Source organism: Leopardus geoffroyi, chromosome C3, assembly GCF_018350155.1.
Source record: "Leopardus geoffroyi isolate Oge1 chromosome C3, O.geoffroyi_Oge1_pat1.0, whole genome shotgun sequence".
Taxonomy (NCBI): domain Eukaryota; kingdom Metazoa; phylum Chordata; class Mammalia; order Carnivora; family Felidae; genus Leopardus; species Leopardus geoffroyi.
Window position 1 is genome coordinate 5,829,223 of NC_059338.1, and position 13,953 is coordinate 5,843,175.

At 73.1% G+C, this 13,953-nt stretch overlaps 12 non-coding genes across 12 annotated transcripts; 8 read left to right on the forward strand and 4 right to left on the reverse strand.

Annotated features, from left to right (window-relative positions):
• The first annotated feature begins 402 nt into the window (after positions 1-402).
• TRNAG-UCC lies at positions 403-474 on the forward strand. Its single transcript has one exon. It is a non-coding gene; the product is annotated as a tRNA-Gly (tRNA).
• Positions 475-779: 305 nt separating this feature from the next.
• TRNAE-CUC lies at positions 780-851 on the forward strand. The gene has a single exon. It is a non-coding gene; the product is annotated as a tRNA-Glu (tRNA).
• Positions 852-3,055: 2,204 nt separating this feature from the next.
• Positions 3,056-3,126, reverse strand: TRNAG-GCC. Its single transcript has one exon. It is a non-coding gene; the product is annotated as a tRNA-Gly (tRNA).
• Positions 3,127-4,640: 1,514 nt separating this feature from the next.
• TRNAL-CAG lies at positions 4,641-4,723 on the reverse strand. Its single transcript has one exon. It is a non-coding gene; the product is annotated as a tRNA-Leu (tRNA).
• Positions 4,724-5,313: 590 nt separating this feature from the next.
• Positions 5,314-5,385, forward strand: TRNAD-GUC. The gene has a single exon. It is a non-coding gene; the product is annotated as a tRNA-Asp (tRNA).
• An 801-nt stretch (positions 5,386-6,186) lies between these two features.
• Positions 6,187-6,258, forward strand: TRNAG-UCC. The gene has a single exon. It is a non-coding gene; the product is annotated as a tRNA-Gly (tRNA).
• A 309-nt stretch (positions 6,259-6,567) lies between these two features.
• On the forward strand, positions 6,568-6,639 carry TRNAE-CUC. The gene has a single exon. It is a non-coding gene; the product is annotated as a tRNA-Glu (tRNA).
• Positions 6,640-8,831: 2,192 nt separating this feature from the next.
• Positions 8,832-8,902, reverse strand: TRNAG-GCC. The gene has a single exon. It is a non-coding gene; the product is annotated as a tRNA-Gly (tRNA).
• Positions 8,903-10,428: 1,526 nt separating this feature from the next.
• Positions 10,429-10,511, reverse strand: TRNAL-CAG. The gene has a single exon. It is a non-coding gene; the product is annotated as a tRNA-Leu (tRNA).
• Positions 10,512-11,101: 590 nt separating this feature from the next.
• TRNAD-GUC lies at positions 11,102-11,173 on the forward strand. The gene has a single exon. It is a non-coding gene; the product is annotated as a tRNA-Asp (tRNA).
• Positions 11,174-11,977: 804 nt separating this feature from the next.
• Positions 11,978-12,049, forward strand: TRNAG-UCC. Its single transcript has one exon. It is a non-coding gene; the product is annotated as a tRNA-Gly (tRNA).
• Positions 12,050-12,354: 305 nt separating this feature from the next.
• TRNAE-CUC lies at positions 12,355-12,426 on the forward strand. Its single transcript has one exon. It is a non-coding gene; the product is annotated as a tRNA-Glu (tRNA).
• Positions 12,427-13,953: the final 1,527 nt, after the last annotated feature.

The window sequence follows — 13,953 nt, forward strand, 5'->3', positions numbered from 1 at the left end:
GGAAGACGCCAGGCCGGGGACGTGGCGGGGCCGCTCAGCCGGCCTCCGAGGGCCCGAGAGCGGCCAGGCGGCCAGAGCGCCCTCCAGAGGCGGGCGGCGGTGGGCGCCGGTGGGCGCCGGGCGCCGGGCGCGGGGCGCAGGGCGGGCAGGTGGGCTGGCGGGCGGGCGTGCCGGCGACCGGCCGGCGCAGCTGAGTCGGAGGAGCGAGGCTGGGGCGCCTGGCGGCCGGAGCCCGTGGTGGCCGGGCAGAGCTGCGGCCGGGCGGGACGTCGGGGCAGGGCTGCGCCGGGCGGCGGCGGCGGCGGCGGCGGCGGCGGCGGCGGCGACGAGAGAGCGCCAAGGCGAGAGAAGGCGACGGAGCGCACCCTGGGCCGGCCGCGTCGGGCCGGCCCGGGCCGTGCAGCGTTGGTGGTATAGTGGTGAGCATAGCTGCCTTCCAAGCAGTTGACCCGGGTTCGATTCCCGGCCAACGCAGCCGGCCGACCTTTTGCGCCGCTCCGGGGCCCTCCTGGCCAGGCCCGCCGGGCGCTGGCGGTGGGGGACGGCGTGCCGGCCCGCTGGGCGCTGGGCGCTGGGCACGTGGCCCGAGGCGGCGTGCGGGTGCGAGGGCGGCCGGCGCGCAGCGTTTTGCGGGTGCTGCCAGCGGGCCGGGGGGACTGCGTGGGGCCGGCGGGCGGCTGGACGTGCAGAGGCAGGGGCCTCGGGGCCCAAGCGGAGCCGCGTGGGTGGAATGGAGGCGCTGGGTCCAGGGAGTGCAGGCCAGGCGCGCAGCCTGTCGCTCCCTGGTGGTCTAGTGGTTAGGATTCGGCGCTCTCACCGCCGCGGCCCGGGTTCGATTCCCGGTCAGGGAAGCCTTTCTTCTTCCTCTGGCCCTCCGGGGCCTCCCCTCCCGGCCGGCCGGCCTGCCGAGCCGAGCCCCCCACCGTCCCGTCCCCAGTGCACCCGCACCACCCCCTTTTAGCCCACGCCAGCACGCCAGGCCAGAGCTGGCTAGCTTGTCGCGGGCCCCGCCGCCACGATGGAGGGGTGCACACAAGGCCACCTGCCACGCCCCGACGGGCGGCCCCAGCCTCGCCCTGCCACCTCGGCCCCTCCGAGCCTTTTGGCCTGGCTGGCCCCCCGGAGGCCCTCGGCATCGCCTCTCCCCTTCGCCCCCCGCGCACGCGCTCGCCTGGCACCTTCGCTTCCACAGCCCGAGACGCGAGTGGCCGGGGCGGCCTCTGTCCCCCGCCGGGACCACCAGTGTGCGCAGGTGCCCCTGCCCCCCGAGTGTGCTCGGACCCCCACCGCCCCCTCCGGTGGCGCTCCTAGCTGGCCAGGCTGACGAGCCATCCTGTCCTCCCTCCTGAGGTGCCCGCGGTGGCGGTGCCGGGCGCGTGGGTCAGGTGAGCCACGCGCAGCCCTGAGTCCCGTCACCTGGCCGAGCCCCCCTCGGGCCTGCGACCTCTCGGGCGGCTTCCATGCCCCACGCGGGGAGGGAGCGCCACGACCTGGCTGGCTGCGTCTCTCCCCGGCGACGGAGAGCGGACCCCACGGGCACGCTAGTCTTGGGCGCCGATGCGAGCGCAGAGTCCGACCGCCGTGCCCGGGAGGTGGAGGAGGGAAGAGGCATCCGGGCATGGCCCGGACCCCGCCCCCGCCCGGGGCACTGGAGGTGAGACAGCGGGGAGGTGCCGTGGGAGCCACCGGGGAAGACAACCCAGCAGCCAGGCAGGTGGGTGGCGGTCGAGGCACCGCGGGGGACTGGGCGCACTGGTCGCCAACTTGTCATTCCAATTGCAGGACACGTCGGTCCCTGCCATCCTTTGGCAAAGGGGCCAGCGTGTCACCTAGTGGTCCCTTTCGCCACCTCCGCGCCCCACCCCCGATGAGGGGCGTCCTCCACCACCCCCCCCCAACTCACGCACACTTTTCACAGTTGCACTTTGCACAGTTTCCCATCCCGCCTCGCCCTGTGCCTCGCCATGATAGGCGCCGTCCGTCCCTCTGTCCACCCCTGGCTGTATCCGTCCTCTTCTGTGGATGCCTCCCAAGGTCCATCGCACACCTCAGTCTCCTTCCCGCCCCAACTTGGACACCCCTGTCCGCCGGGGATTTGCTCTGTGATCAGAGGTGTCCCCTCTGGAGGCCGAGCGGTCAGCCGGTGCGCCGCGTACACCTGCTGGGGCACACTCGCTTCAACCGGACAAGCCCCCTGCAGCGGTGCGGAGGAGCCGCGGGCGGCCGTGCCCACGGGAAGTTTCCTCGGAGTCCTTGCTTTTGCGTGTGTGTGTGTGCGCGTGTGGGTGTGTGTGGAGGGGAGGAGAGGTGGAGGTCGGGGTGGGAGAGGGATGGAGGACGGTGGTGGCCTTTGGTGCCGTGGGTGGTTCTAGCGGTGGAAGAGGAAGCCGCGTGGGCACGGTAGCGCGGCGGCGAAGCGGGAGGCAGAGAATCAAGGGCCTGCGCGACCATGACGTTAGGCACGCTGGGGTCTTGCGGGTGCGGGTGCCGGTGCCACCTGGAGTCTGTGAGCGACCCTCCCGCAGGATGGGCTGTATAGCGCACCTAGGCGTGGCAGCTTGGTTTCTGCCGGTTGTGCAAAAGGGGAGGATTTCTGGAGTGTGGGTAGAGTGAGATAGAGCGTGTGTGTGTGTGTGTGTGTGTGTGTGGGGGGGGGGGGGGGGAGGGGCTGGTGGGAGGGGCGGGGGCGCCAGGTGGTGCCGAGGGAAGGGGAGGAGCGTGTGGGTGGCAGCGCGAGTTGGTGCGTGGATGCGTTCCTTGCAGCGAATCGGGAGACTGGAGCGAGGCGAGCGTCGTTAAAGAGAAGGGCAAGGCAGGTGTCTGGGCGGGCGCGGATGGGCCCTTGGCTCCCGGGCGGGCGGGCGGAGTTTTGTCCCCAGGGCGAGCGAGCGAGCCAGGGAGGAGGAAGGGATTGTGCGGCAGGGGCGGGGACGGGATGGGGCGTGGGCGGGCCCCCAGAGAGGAGCAGAGGTGGCTTTGGCCAGGGGCTCTGAAGGTGGGAGAGAGGAAGCGTAGCGCGTAGTTGGCGCTGCGGGGCCAAAAGGGGATGGCGCGTTGCATGGGCCGGGAATCGAACCCGGGCCTCCCGCGTGGCAGGCGAGAATTCTACCACTGAACCACCCATGCACCCACGGACGTGGCCCACAGAGGGCTTCCCCAGCGGCGCCGGCCGCCTCCGTTGCCGGTCCCCGCCAGTAGTGAGCGTGAGCGTGAGCGTGAGCGTCTTCTCCGTGGGAGCAGGAGGCGGGCAGTCTGCAAGACAGGCTCCAGGCACGCGGAGAGCCAGCCCCTGGGGCGCGGCGCGGCGGGGCGCGGACGTCCGGGCAGAGGAAGGCACGGAGGCGGACTGGGCTCATCCTGTGCTTTGTGCCTCGTCCAGGGCCGCCGCCACAGCCTGCCCGTGTCCCCAGAGGCAGCCAGGAGCCGGACCCAGCCTGGCCAGCGCCCGAACCCCAAACAGCCGGAGCCATCTGTGGCAGGTGCAGGCAGGCGAGGGACCTTGCCTTCAGCTGCTCCCAGCCCCGAGCCAAAGTCCCTTTGGCGGATGGTTTTCTCGCGCGTGCAGTGTGTGTCCCGGCGGACGGGGTGGGGAACGGACCTCTCGTGTGTGGAGCCGTGGGGCCGGGGGCGGGGATGGATGGGCTGTGTGTCTTTGTGTGTGTGTGTGTGTGTGTGTGTGTGTGTGTGTGTGTGTGTTTGCGCTCGCGCCGGCCTCTGTCCGAGTTAGAGGCCAGGTAGCCCCGCCGGCGCCTCTGAGTGCGTCTCGGGCCAAGAGAGCAAAGGCCTGAGCGCGTTGGCCGGCGGCTCTCCCTAGGGGTCCGGCTCGGTGCCTTGACAGGTTGGGAGCCAGGAGGGCGATCTTGGATCCGGGAGGAACGCTGGGGCGGAGTGGCCGGCAGGCTGCCTCCCGGAGCCAGGAGATGCGCTGTGGCGCCCGGCTGGATGGCCTGGGGGGGTCTAGGGCTTCCGCTCACTGCTCCCTCCACCCACCTTCCCGGCTTGGACTCGTGAGTCAGGCCCACAGAAGGGAGGGGTCCACGCCGCCGGCTGGCCAGCAGCCGGCTGGGCTGTATGGCTCCCGGGAGGCAGACAGGCAGGCAGGTAGGTGTGGCCAGGGGAAGACCCCCAGGTGGAGAATCGTGTGGGCCGCCTCGGGAGGGTGTGCAGAGAACGGACTAGGGCCGGGGGAAAAGCACGGGGTGACGGTGGGGTGGGTGCGTGTTCCCGGGGGCGGCGGAAGCGGACGGCTGGCTGTAAGAGCCAGGCGCTGTCCAGAGGCCACAAGTGGGAGCGGGAAGCGCGGGGAGCTTTGCAGCCTGGGCTGGTCCGCGAGTGCCGGGGTGAGGAGGGCAGGGGCGGGAATAGGCGAGAAGGAGGACCAAAGAGCCTCCAGAAAGCAGCAGGTGCGAAGTCAGCGAAGCCTGCGGCTGTGGGAAAGGCGCTCGAGTCGCCGGGGAGTGCGTGCGTGTGTGTGCGCGCGCGCGCGCGCGCGCTCAGAGCCCGAGGCGGCGAGGGTGGAGGGGCTGGAGCTCGGTCCTGGGCAGCGTGTGCTCGGGTGCGAGGCGGGCCGCGGCCGCGAGAGGGTGTGGTCCAGGCCCGGGTGGCGTGGCTGCTGTGTGGGGCGGGCCAAAAGGTGGGCGTGTCAGGAGTGGGATTCGAACCCACGCCTCCAGGGGAGACTGCGACCTGAACGCAGCGCCTTAGACCGCTCGGCCATCCTGACGGCGGGTGTGGGCGCGTCGCCGCTGGCCTGGCTGGGACGCGGCGCTAACGCTGGTGTCCTTGGCCGTCATGGCGCCCGGCTGGCGGCTGTGTGGGTGCGCAAGGGGCGAGACACGCGCGGCGGCCCCGGAGGAGCACGGCCAGCCGCCTCGCCGCCGCCGCCGCCGCCGCCGCCGCCGCCAGCGCGGCTCCCGTCGCTGTCGCACCCCCACCCCCAGCTCCCTGCAGGCCCCGTCCAGCGTCGGCGCCCCTTGCCCTGCTCCCCACCCCGCCTTCCTCGCCCTCGCAGCCCCGCTTGCCGTCTGGGGCCTTTTCTCCCGGCGCGATGCCCGCCTGGCAGACGAGAGAGAGGCAGCGCTCGTTGGGAGTACTGAGCGCCGTCCGGGTCCGTGTGTGGGCCCGGGTCCCGGCGGACTCCGAGTCGGGGCCGGGGGCTGCCGTGCGGGAGAGGGGGCCGAAGCGGGGCTGGGGTCGGGTGGGGCGTGGCCCGTGCCGGGCGCCTGTGCAGGGCAGGGCGTCGAGGGCAGGCAGGGGCAGGCGTGGGGAGGCAGCCGGAGAGGGGTCGGGCGCCCGGGTGGCCGGCCGCCGCCGTCCTCGTTAGTATAGTGGTGAGTATCCCCGCCTGTCACGCGGGAGACCGGGGTTCGATTCCCCGACGGGGAGGCAAGACGCCCTTTTTGGTGGCCTGCGCAGCTCTGGGTGCCGCCTCTTGCTCCCGAGGGGCAGGGGCGCTTCTTCTCGGCCGTCCGTCGTCCGGCCGGCGGCGCGTGCCCGGCCTGCCCACGGTCCACCGGCCCCAGCCCTTTGCGTGGCTCGAGGCCGGACGCTGGGTCGCCACCGCGCAGCCGGGGCCTCGTGTGGTCCCGGCGGCAGCCACAGCGAGCTCCTGGGCGACGTGCCGCCCAGCCGCGCAGCCGCCGTGGGTGTCGCTCGGGTGGGAGGCAGATGGGTCCGGTCCCGTCTGGATGCGGGAGGTGGTGTGGCCTGGCGCCCGCCCCCTGTGCTCCTTCCCGCGCCGGGCCGGGCCGGGCCGGGCCGCTAGCTGCGGGCCGCGGAGGACGCGGAAGACGCCAGGCCGGGGACGTGGCGGGGCCGCTCAGCCGGCCTCCGAGGGCCCGAGAGCGGCCAGGCGGCCAGAGCGCCCTCCAGAGGCGGGCGGCGGTGGGCGCCGGTGGGCGCCGGGCGCCGGGCGCGGGGCGCAGGGCGGGCAGGTGGGCTGGCGGGCGGGCGTGCCGGCGACCGGCCGGCGCAGCTGAGTCGGAGGAGCGAGGCTGGGGCGCCTGGCGGCCGGAGCCCGTGGTGGCCGGGCAGAGCTGCGGCCGGGCGGGACGTCGGGGCAGGGCTGCGCCGGGCGGCGGCGGCGGCGGCGGCGGCGGCGGCGGCGGCGACGAGAGAGCGCCAAGGCGAGAGAAGGCGACGGAGCGCACCCTGGGCCGGCCGCGTCGGGCCGGCCCGGGCCGTGCAGCGTTGGTGGTATAGTGGTGAGCATAGCTGCCTTCCAAGCAGTTGACCCGGGTTCGATTCCCGGCCAACGCAGCCGGCCGACCTTTTGCGCCGCTCCGGGGCCCTCCTGGCCAGGCCCGCCGGGCGCTGGCGGTGGGGGACGGCGTGCCGGCCCGCTCGCTGGGCGCTGGGCGCTGGGCACGTGGCCCGAGGCGGCGTGCGGGTGCGAGGGCGGCCGGCGCGCAGCGTTTTGCGGGTGCTGCCAGCGGGCCGGGGGGACTGCGTGGGGCCGGCGGGCGGCTGGACGTGCAGAGGCAGGGGCCTCGGGGCCCAAGCGGAGCCGCGTGGGTGGAATGGAGGCGCTGGGTCCAGGGGGTGCAGGCCAGGCGCGCAGCCTGTCGCTCCCTGGTGGTCTAGTGGTTAGGATTCGGCGCTCTCACCGCCGCGGCCCGGGTTCGATTCCCGGTCAGGGAAGCCTTTCTTCTTCCTCTGGCCCTCCGGGGCCTCCCCTCCCGGCAGGCCGAGCCCCCCACCGTCCCGTCCCCAGTGCACCCGCACCACCCCCTTTTAGCCCACGCCAGCACGCCAGGCCAGAGCTGGCTAGCTTGTCGCGGGCCCCGCCGCCACGATGGAGGGGTGCACACAAGGCCACCTGCCACGCCCCGACGGGCGGCCCCAGCCTCGCCCTGCCACCTCGGCCCCTCCGAGCCTTTTGGCCTGGCTGGCCCACCGGAGGCCCTCGGCATCGCCTCTCCCCTTCGCCCCCCGCGCACGCGCTCGCCTGGCACCTTCGCTTCCACAGCCCGAGACGCGAGTGGCCGGGGCGGCCTCTGTCCCCCGCCGGGACCACCAGTGTGCGCAGGTGCCCCTGCCCCCCGAGTGTGCTCGGACCCCCACCGCCCCCTCCGGTGGCGCTCCTAGCTGGCCAGGCTGACGAGCCATCCTGTCCTCCCTCCTGAGGTGCCCGCGGTGGCGGTGCCGGGCGCGTGGGTCAGGTGAGCCACGCGCAGCCCTGAGTCCCGTCACCTGGCCGAGCCCCCCTCGGGCCTGCGACCTCTCGGGCGGCTTCCATGCCCCACGCGGGGAGGGAGCGCCACGACCTGGCTGGCTGCGTCTCTCCCCGGCGACGGAGAGCGGACCCCACGGGCACGCTAGTCTTGGGCGCCGATGCGAGCGCAGAGTCCGACCGCCGTGCCCGGGAGGTGGAGGAGGGAAGAGGCATCCGGGCATGGCCCGGACCCCGCCCCCGCCCGGGGCACTGGAGGTGAGACAGCGGGGAGGTGCCGTGGGAGCCACCGGGGAAGACAACCCAGCAGCCAGGCAGGTGGGTGGCGGTCGAGGCACCGCGGGGGACTGGGCGCACTGGTCGCCAACTTGTCATTCCAATTGCAGGACACGTCGGTCCCTGCCATCCTTTGGCAAAGGGGCCAGCGTGTCACCTAGTGGTCCCTTTCGCCACCTCCGCGCCCCACCCCCGATGAGGGGCGTCCTCCACCACCCCCCCCCCAACTCACGCACACTTTTCACAGTTGCACTTTGCACAGTTTCCCATCCCGCCTCGCCCTGTGCCTCGCCATGATAGGCGCCGTCCGTCCCTCTGTCCACCCCTGGCTGTATCCGTCCTCTTCTGTGGATGCCTCCCAAGGTCCATCGCACACCTCAGTCTCCTTCCCGCCCCAACTTGGACACCCCTGTCCGCCGGGGATTTGCTCTGTGATCAGAGGTGTCCCCTCTGGAGGCCGAGCGGTCAGCCGGTGCGCCGCGTACACCTGCTGGGGCACACTCGCTTCAACCGGACAAGCCCCCTGCAGCGGTGCGGAGGAGCCGCGGGCGGCCGTGCCCACGGGAAGTTTCCTCGGAGTGCTTGCTTTTGCGTGTGTGTGTGTGCGCGCGTGTGGGTGTGTGTGGAGGGGAGGAGAGGTGGAGGTCGGGGTGGGAGAGGGATGGAGGACGGTGGTGGCCTTTGGTGCCGTGGGTGGTTCTAGCGGTGGAAGAGGAAGCCGCGTGGGCACGGTAGCGCGGCGGCGAAGCGGGAGGCAGAGAATCAAGGGCCTGCGCGACCATGACGTTAGGCACGCTGGGGTCTTGCGGGTGCGGGTGCCGGTGCCACCTGGAGTCTGTGAGCGACCCTCCCGCAGGATGGGCTGTATAGCGCACCTAGGCGTGGCAGCTTGGTTTCTGCCGGTTGTGCAAAAGGGGAGGATTTCTGGAGTGTGGGTAGAGTGAGATAGAGCGTGTGTGTGTGTGTGTGTGTGTGTGTGTCGGGGGGGGGGGAGGGGCTGGTGGGAGGGGCGGGGGCGCCAGGTGGTGCCGAGGGAAGGGGAGGAGCGTGTGGGTGGCAGCGCGAGTTGGTGCGTGGATGCGTTCCTTGCAGCGAATCGGGAGACTGGAGCGAGGCGAGCGTCGTTAAAGAGAAGGGCAAGGCAGGTGTCTGGGCGGGCGCGGATGGGCCCTTGGCTCCCGGGCGGGCGGGCGGAGTTTTGTCCCCAGGGCGAGCGAGCGAGCCAGGGAGGAGGAAGGGATTGTGCGGCAGGGGCGGGGACGGGATGGGGCGTGGGCGGGCCCCCAGAGAGGAGCAGAGGTGGCTTTGGCCAGGGGCTCTGAAGGTGGGAGAGAGGAAGCGTAGCGCGTAGTTGGCGCTGCGGGGCCAAAAGGGGATGGCGCGTTGCATGGGCCGGGAATCGAACCCGGGCCTCCCGCGTGGCAGGCGAGAATTCTACCACTGAACCACCCATGCACCCACGGACGTGGCCCACAGAGGGCTTCCCCAGCGGCGCCGGCCGCCTCCGTTGCCGGTCCCCGCCAGTAGTGAGCGTGAGCGTGAGCGTGAGCGTCTTCTCCGTGGGAGCAGGAGGCGGGCAGTCTGCAAGACAGGCTCCAGGCACGCGGAGAGCCAGCCCCTGGGGCGCGGCGCGGCGGGGCGCGGACGTCCGGGCAGAGGAAGGCACGGAGGCGGACTGGGCTCATCCTGTGCTTTGTGCCTCGTCCAGGGCCGCCGCCACAGCCTGCCCGTGTCCCCAGAGGCAGCCAGGAGCCGGACCCAGCCTGGCCAGCGCCCGAACCCCAAACAGCCGGAGCCATCTGTGGCAGGTGCAGGCAGGCGAGGGACCTTGCCTTCAGCTGCTCCCAGCCCCGAGCCAAAGTCCCTTTGGCGGATGGTTTTCTCGCGCGTGCAGTGTGTGTCCCGGCGGACGGGGTGGGGAACGGACCTCTCGTGTGTGGAGCCGTGGGGCCGGGGGCGGGGATGGATGGGCTGTTTGTCTTTGTGTGTGTGTGTGTGTGTGTGTGTGTGTGTGTGTGTGTGTGTGTTTGCGCTCGCGCCGGCCTCTGTCCGAGTTAGAGGCCAGGTAGCGCCGCCTGCACCTCTGAGTGCGTCTCGGGCCAAGAGAGCAAAGGCCTGAGCGCGTTGGCCGGCGGCTCTCCCTAGGGGTCCGGCTCGGTGCCTTGACAGGTTGGGAGCCAGGAGGGCGATCTTGGATCCGGGAGGAACGCTGGGGCGGAGTGGCCGGCAGGCTGCCTCCCCGAGCCAGGAGATGCGCTGTGGCGCCCGGCTGGATGGCCTGGGGGGGGGGGGGGTCTAGGGCTTCCGCTCACTGCTCCCTCCACCCACCTTCCCGGCTTGGACTCGTGAGTCAGGCCCACAGAAGGGAGGGGTCCACGCCGCCGGCTGGCCAGCAGCCGGCTGGGCTGTATGGCTCCCGGGAGGCAGACAGGCAGGCAGGCAGGTGTGGCCAGGGGAAGGCCCCCAGGTGGAGAATCGTGTGGGCCGCCTCGGGAGGGTGTGCAGAGAACGGACTAGGGCCGGGGGAAAAGCACGGGGTGACGGTGGGGTGGGTGCGTGTTCCCGGGGGCTGCGGAAGCGGACGGCTGGCTGTAAGAGCCAGGCGCTGTCCAGCGACCACAAGTGGGAGCGGGAAGCGCGGGGAGCTTTGCAGCCTGGGCTGGTCCGCGAGTGCCGGGGTGAGGAGGGCAGGGGCGGGAATAGGCGAGAAGGAGGACCAAAGAGCCTCCAGAAAGCAGCAGGTGCGAAGTCAGCGAAGCCTGCGGCTGTGGGAAAGGCGCTCGAGTCGCCGGGGAGTGCGTGCGTGTGTGTGTGTGCGCGCGCGCGCGCGCGCTCAGAGCCCGAGGCGGCGAGGGTGGAGGGGCTGGAGCTCGGTCCTGGGCAGCGTGTGCTCGGGTGCGAGGCGGGCCGCGGCCGCGAGAGGGTGTGGTCCAGGCCCGGGTGGCGTGGCTGCTGTGATGGGGCGGGCCAAAAGGTGGGCGTGTCAGGAGTGGGATTCGAACCCACGCCTCCAGGGGAGACTGCGACCTGAACGCAGCGCCTTAGACCGCTCGGCCATCCTGACGGCGGGTGTGGGCGCGTCGCCGCTGGCCTGGCTGGGACGCGGCGCTAACGCTGGTGTCCTTGGCCGTCATGGCGCCCGGCTGGCGGCTGTGTGGGTGCGCAAGGGGCGAGACACGCGCGGCGGCCCCGGAGGAGCACGGCCAGCCGCCTCGCCGCCGCCGCCGCCGCCGCCGCCGCCGCCAGCGCGGCTCCCGTCGCTGTCGCACCCCCACCCCCAGCTCCCTGCAGGCCCCGTCCAGCGTCGGCGCCCCTTGCCCTGCTCCCCACCCCGCCTTCCTCGCCCTCGCAGCCCCGCTTGCCGTCTGGGGCCTTTTCTCCCGGCGCGATGCCCGCCTGGCAGACGAGAGAGAGGCAGCGCTCGTTGGGAGTACTGAGCGCCGTCCGGGTCCGTGTGTGGGCCCGGGTCCCGGCGGACTCCGAGTCGGGGCCGGGGGCTGCCGTGCGGGAGAGGGGGCCGAAGCGGGGCTGGGGTCGGGTGGGGCGTGGCCCGTGCCGGGCGCCTGTGCAGGGCAGGGCGTCGAGGGCAGGCAGGGGCAGGCGTGGGGAGGCAGCCGGAGAGGGGTCGGGCGCCCGGGTGGCCGGCCGCCGCCGTCCTCGTTAGTATAGTGGTGAGTATCCCCGCCTGTCACGCGGGAGACCGGGGTTCGATTCCCCGACGGGGAGGCAAGACGCCCTTTTTGGTGGCCTGCGCAGCTCTGGGTGCCGCCTCTTGCTCCCGAGGGGCAGGGGCGCTTCTTCTCGGCCGTCCGTCGTCCGGCCGGCGGCGCGTGCCCGGCCTGCCCACGGTCCACCGGCCCCAGCCCTTTGCGTGGCTCGAGGCCGGACGCTGGGTCGCCACCGCGCAGCCGGGGCCTCGTGTGGTCCCGGCGGCAGCCACAGCGAGCTCCTGGGCGACGTGCCGCCCAGCCGCGCAGCCGCCGTGGGTGTCGCTCGGGTGGGAGGCAGATGGGTCCGGTCCCGTCTGGATGCGGGAGGTGGTGTGGCCTGGCGCCCGCCCCCTGTGCTCCTTCCCGCGCCGGGCCGGGCCGGGCCGGGCCGCTAGCTGCGGGCCGCGGAGGACGCGGAAGACGCCAGGCCGGGGACGTGGCGGGGCCGCTCAGCCGGCCTCCGAGGGCCCGAGAGCGGCCAGGCGGCCAGAGCGCCCTCCAGAGGCGGGCGGCGGTGGGCGCCGGTGGGCGCCGGGCGCCGGGCGCGGGGCGCAGGGCGGGCAGGTGGGCTGGCGGGCGGGCGTGCCGGCGACCGGCCGGCGCAGCTGAGTCGGAGGAGCGAGGCTGGGGCGCCTGGCGGCCGGAGCCCGTGGTGGCCGGGCAGAGCTGCGGCCGGGCGGGACGTCGGGGCAGGGCTGCGCCGGGCGGCGGCGGCGGCGGCGGCGGCGGCGGCGGCGGCGGCGACGAGAGAGCGCCAAGGCGAGAGAAGGCGACGGAGCGCACCCTGGGCCGGCCGCGTCGGGCCGGCCCGGGCCGTGCAGCGTTGGTGGTATAGTGGTGAGCATAGCTGCCTTCCAAGCAGTTGACCCGGGTTCGATTCCCGGCCAACGCAGCCGGCCGACCTTTTGCGCCGCTCCGGGGCCCTCCTGGCCAGGCCCGCCGGGCGCTGGCGGTGGGGGACGGCGTGCCGGCCCGCTGGGCGCTGGGCGCTGGGCACGTGGCCCGAGGCGGCGTGCGGGTGCGAGGGCGGCCGGCGCGCAGCGTTTTGCGGGTGCTGCCAGCGGGCCGGGGGGACTGCGTGGGGCCGGCGGGCGGCTGGACGTGCAGAGGCAGGGGCCTCGGGGCCCAAGCGGAGCCGCGTGGGTGGAATGGAGGCGCTGGGTCCAGGGGGTGCAGGCCAGGCGCGCAGCCTGTCGCTCCCTGGTGGTCTAGTGGTTAGGATTCGGCGCTCTCACCGCCGCGGCCCGGGTTCGATTCCCGGTCAGGGAAGCCTTTCTTCTTCCTCTGGCCCTCCGGGGCCTCCCCTCCCGGCCGGCCGGCCTGCCGAGCCGAGCCCCCCACCGTCCCGTCCCCAGTGCACCCGCACCACCCCCTTTTAGCCCACGCCAGCACGCCAGGCCAGAGCTGGCTAGCTTGTCGCGGGCCCCGCCGCCACGATGGAGGGGTGCACACAAGGCCACCTGCCACGCCCCGACGGGCGGCCCCAGCCTCGCCCTGCCACCTCGGCCCCTCCGAGCCTTTTGGCCTGGCTGGCCCCCCGGAGGCCCTCGGCATCGCCTCTCCCCTTCGCCCCCCGCGCACGCGCTCGCCTGGCACCTTCGCTTCCACAGCCCGAGACGCGAGTGGCCGGGGCGGCCTCTGTCCCCCGCCGGGACCACCAGTGTGCGCAGGTGCCCCTGCCCCCCGAGTGTGCTCGGACCCCCACCGCCCCCTCCGGTGGCGCTCCTAGCTGGCCAGGCTGACGAGCCATCCTGTCCTCCCTCCTGAGGTGCCCGCGGTGGCGGTGCCGGGCGCGTGGGTCAGGTGAGCCACGCGCAGCCCTGAGTCCCGTCACCTGGCCGAGCCCCCCTCGGGCCTGCGACCTCTCGGGCGGCTTCCATGCCCCACGCGGGGAGGGAGCGCCACGACCTGGCTGGCTGCGTCTCTCCCCGGCGACGGAGAGCGGACCCCACGGGCACGCTAGTCTTGGGCGCCGATGCGAGCGCAGAGTCCGACCGCCGTGCCCGGGAGGTGGAGGAGGGAAGAGGCATCCGGGCATGGCCCGGACCCCGCCCCCGCCCGGGGCACTGGAGGTGAGACAGCGGGGAGGTGCCGTGGGAGCCACCGGGGAAGACAACCCAGCAGCCAGGCAGGTGGGTGGCGGTCGAGGCACCGCGGGGGACTGGGCGCACTGGTCGCCAACTTGTCATTCCAATTGCAGGACACGTCGGTCCCTGCCATCCTTTGGCAAAGGGGCCAGCGTGTCACCTAGTGGTCCCTTTCGCCACCTCCGCGCCCCACCCCCGATGAGGGGCGTCCTCCACCACCCCCCCCCCAACTCACGCACACTTTTCACAGTTGCACTTTGCACAGTTTCCCATCCCGCCTCGCCCTGTGCCTCGCCATGATAGGCGCCGTCCGTCCCTCTGTCCACCCCTGGCTGTATCCGTCCTCTTCTGTGGATGCCTCCCAAGGTCCATCGCACACCTCAGTCTCCTTCCCGCCCCAACTTGGACACCCCTGTCCGCCGGGGATTTGCTCTGTGATCAGAGGTGTCCCCTCTGGAGGCCGAGCGGTCAGCCGGTGCGCCGCGTACACCTGCTGGGGCACACTCGCTTCAACCGGACAAGCCCCCTGCAGCGGTGCGGAGGAGCCGCGGGCGGCCGTGCCCACGGGAAGTTTCCTCGGAGTGCTTGCTTTTGCGTGTGTGTGTGTGCGCGCGTGTGGGTGTGTGTGGAGGGGAGGAGAGGTGGAGGTCGGGGTGGGAGAGGGATGGAGGACGGTGGTGGCCTTTGGTGCCGTGGGTGGTTCTAGCGG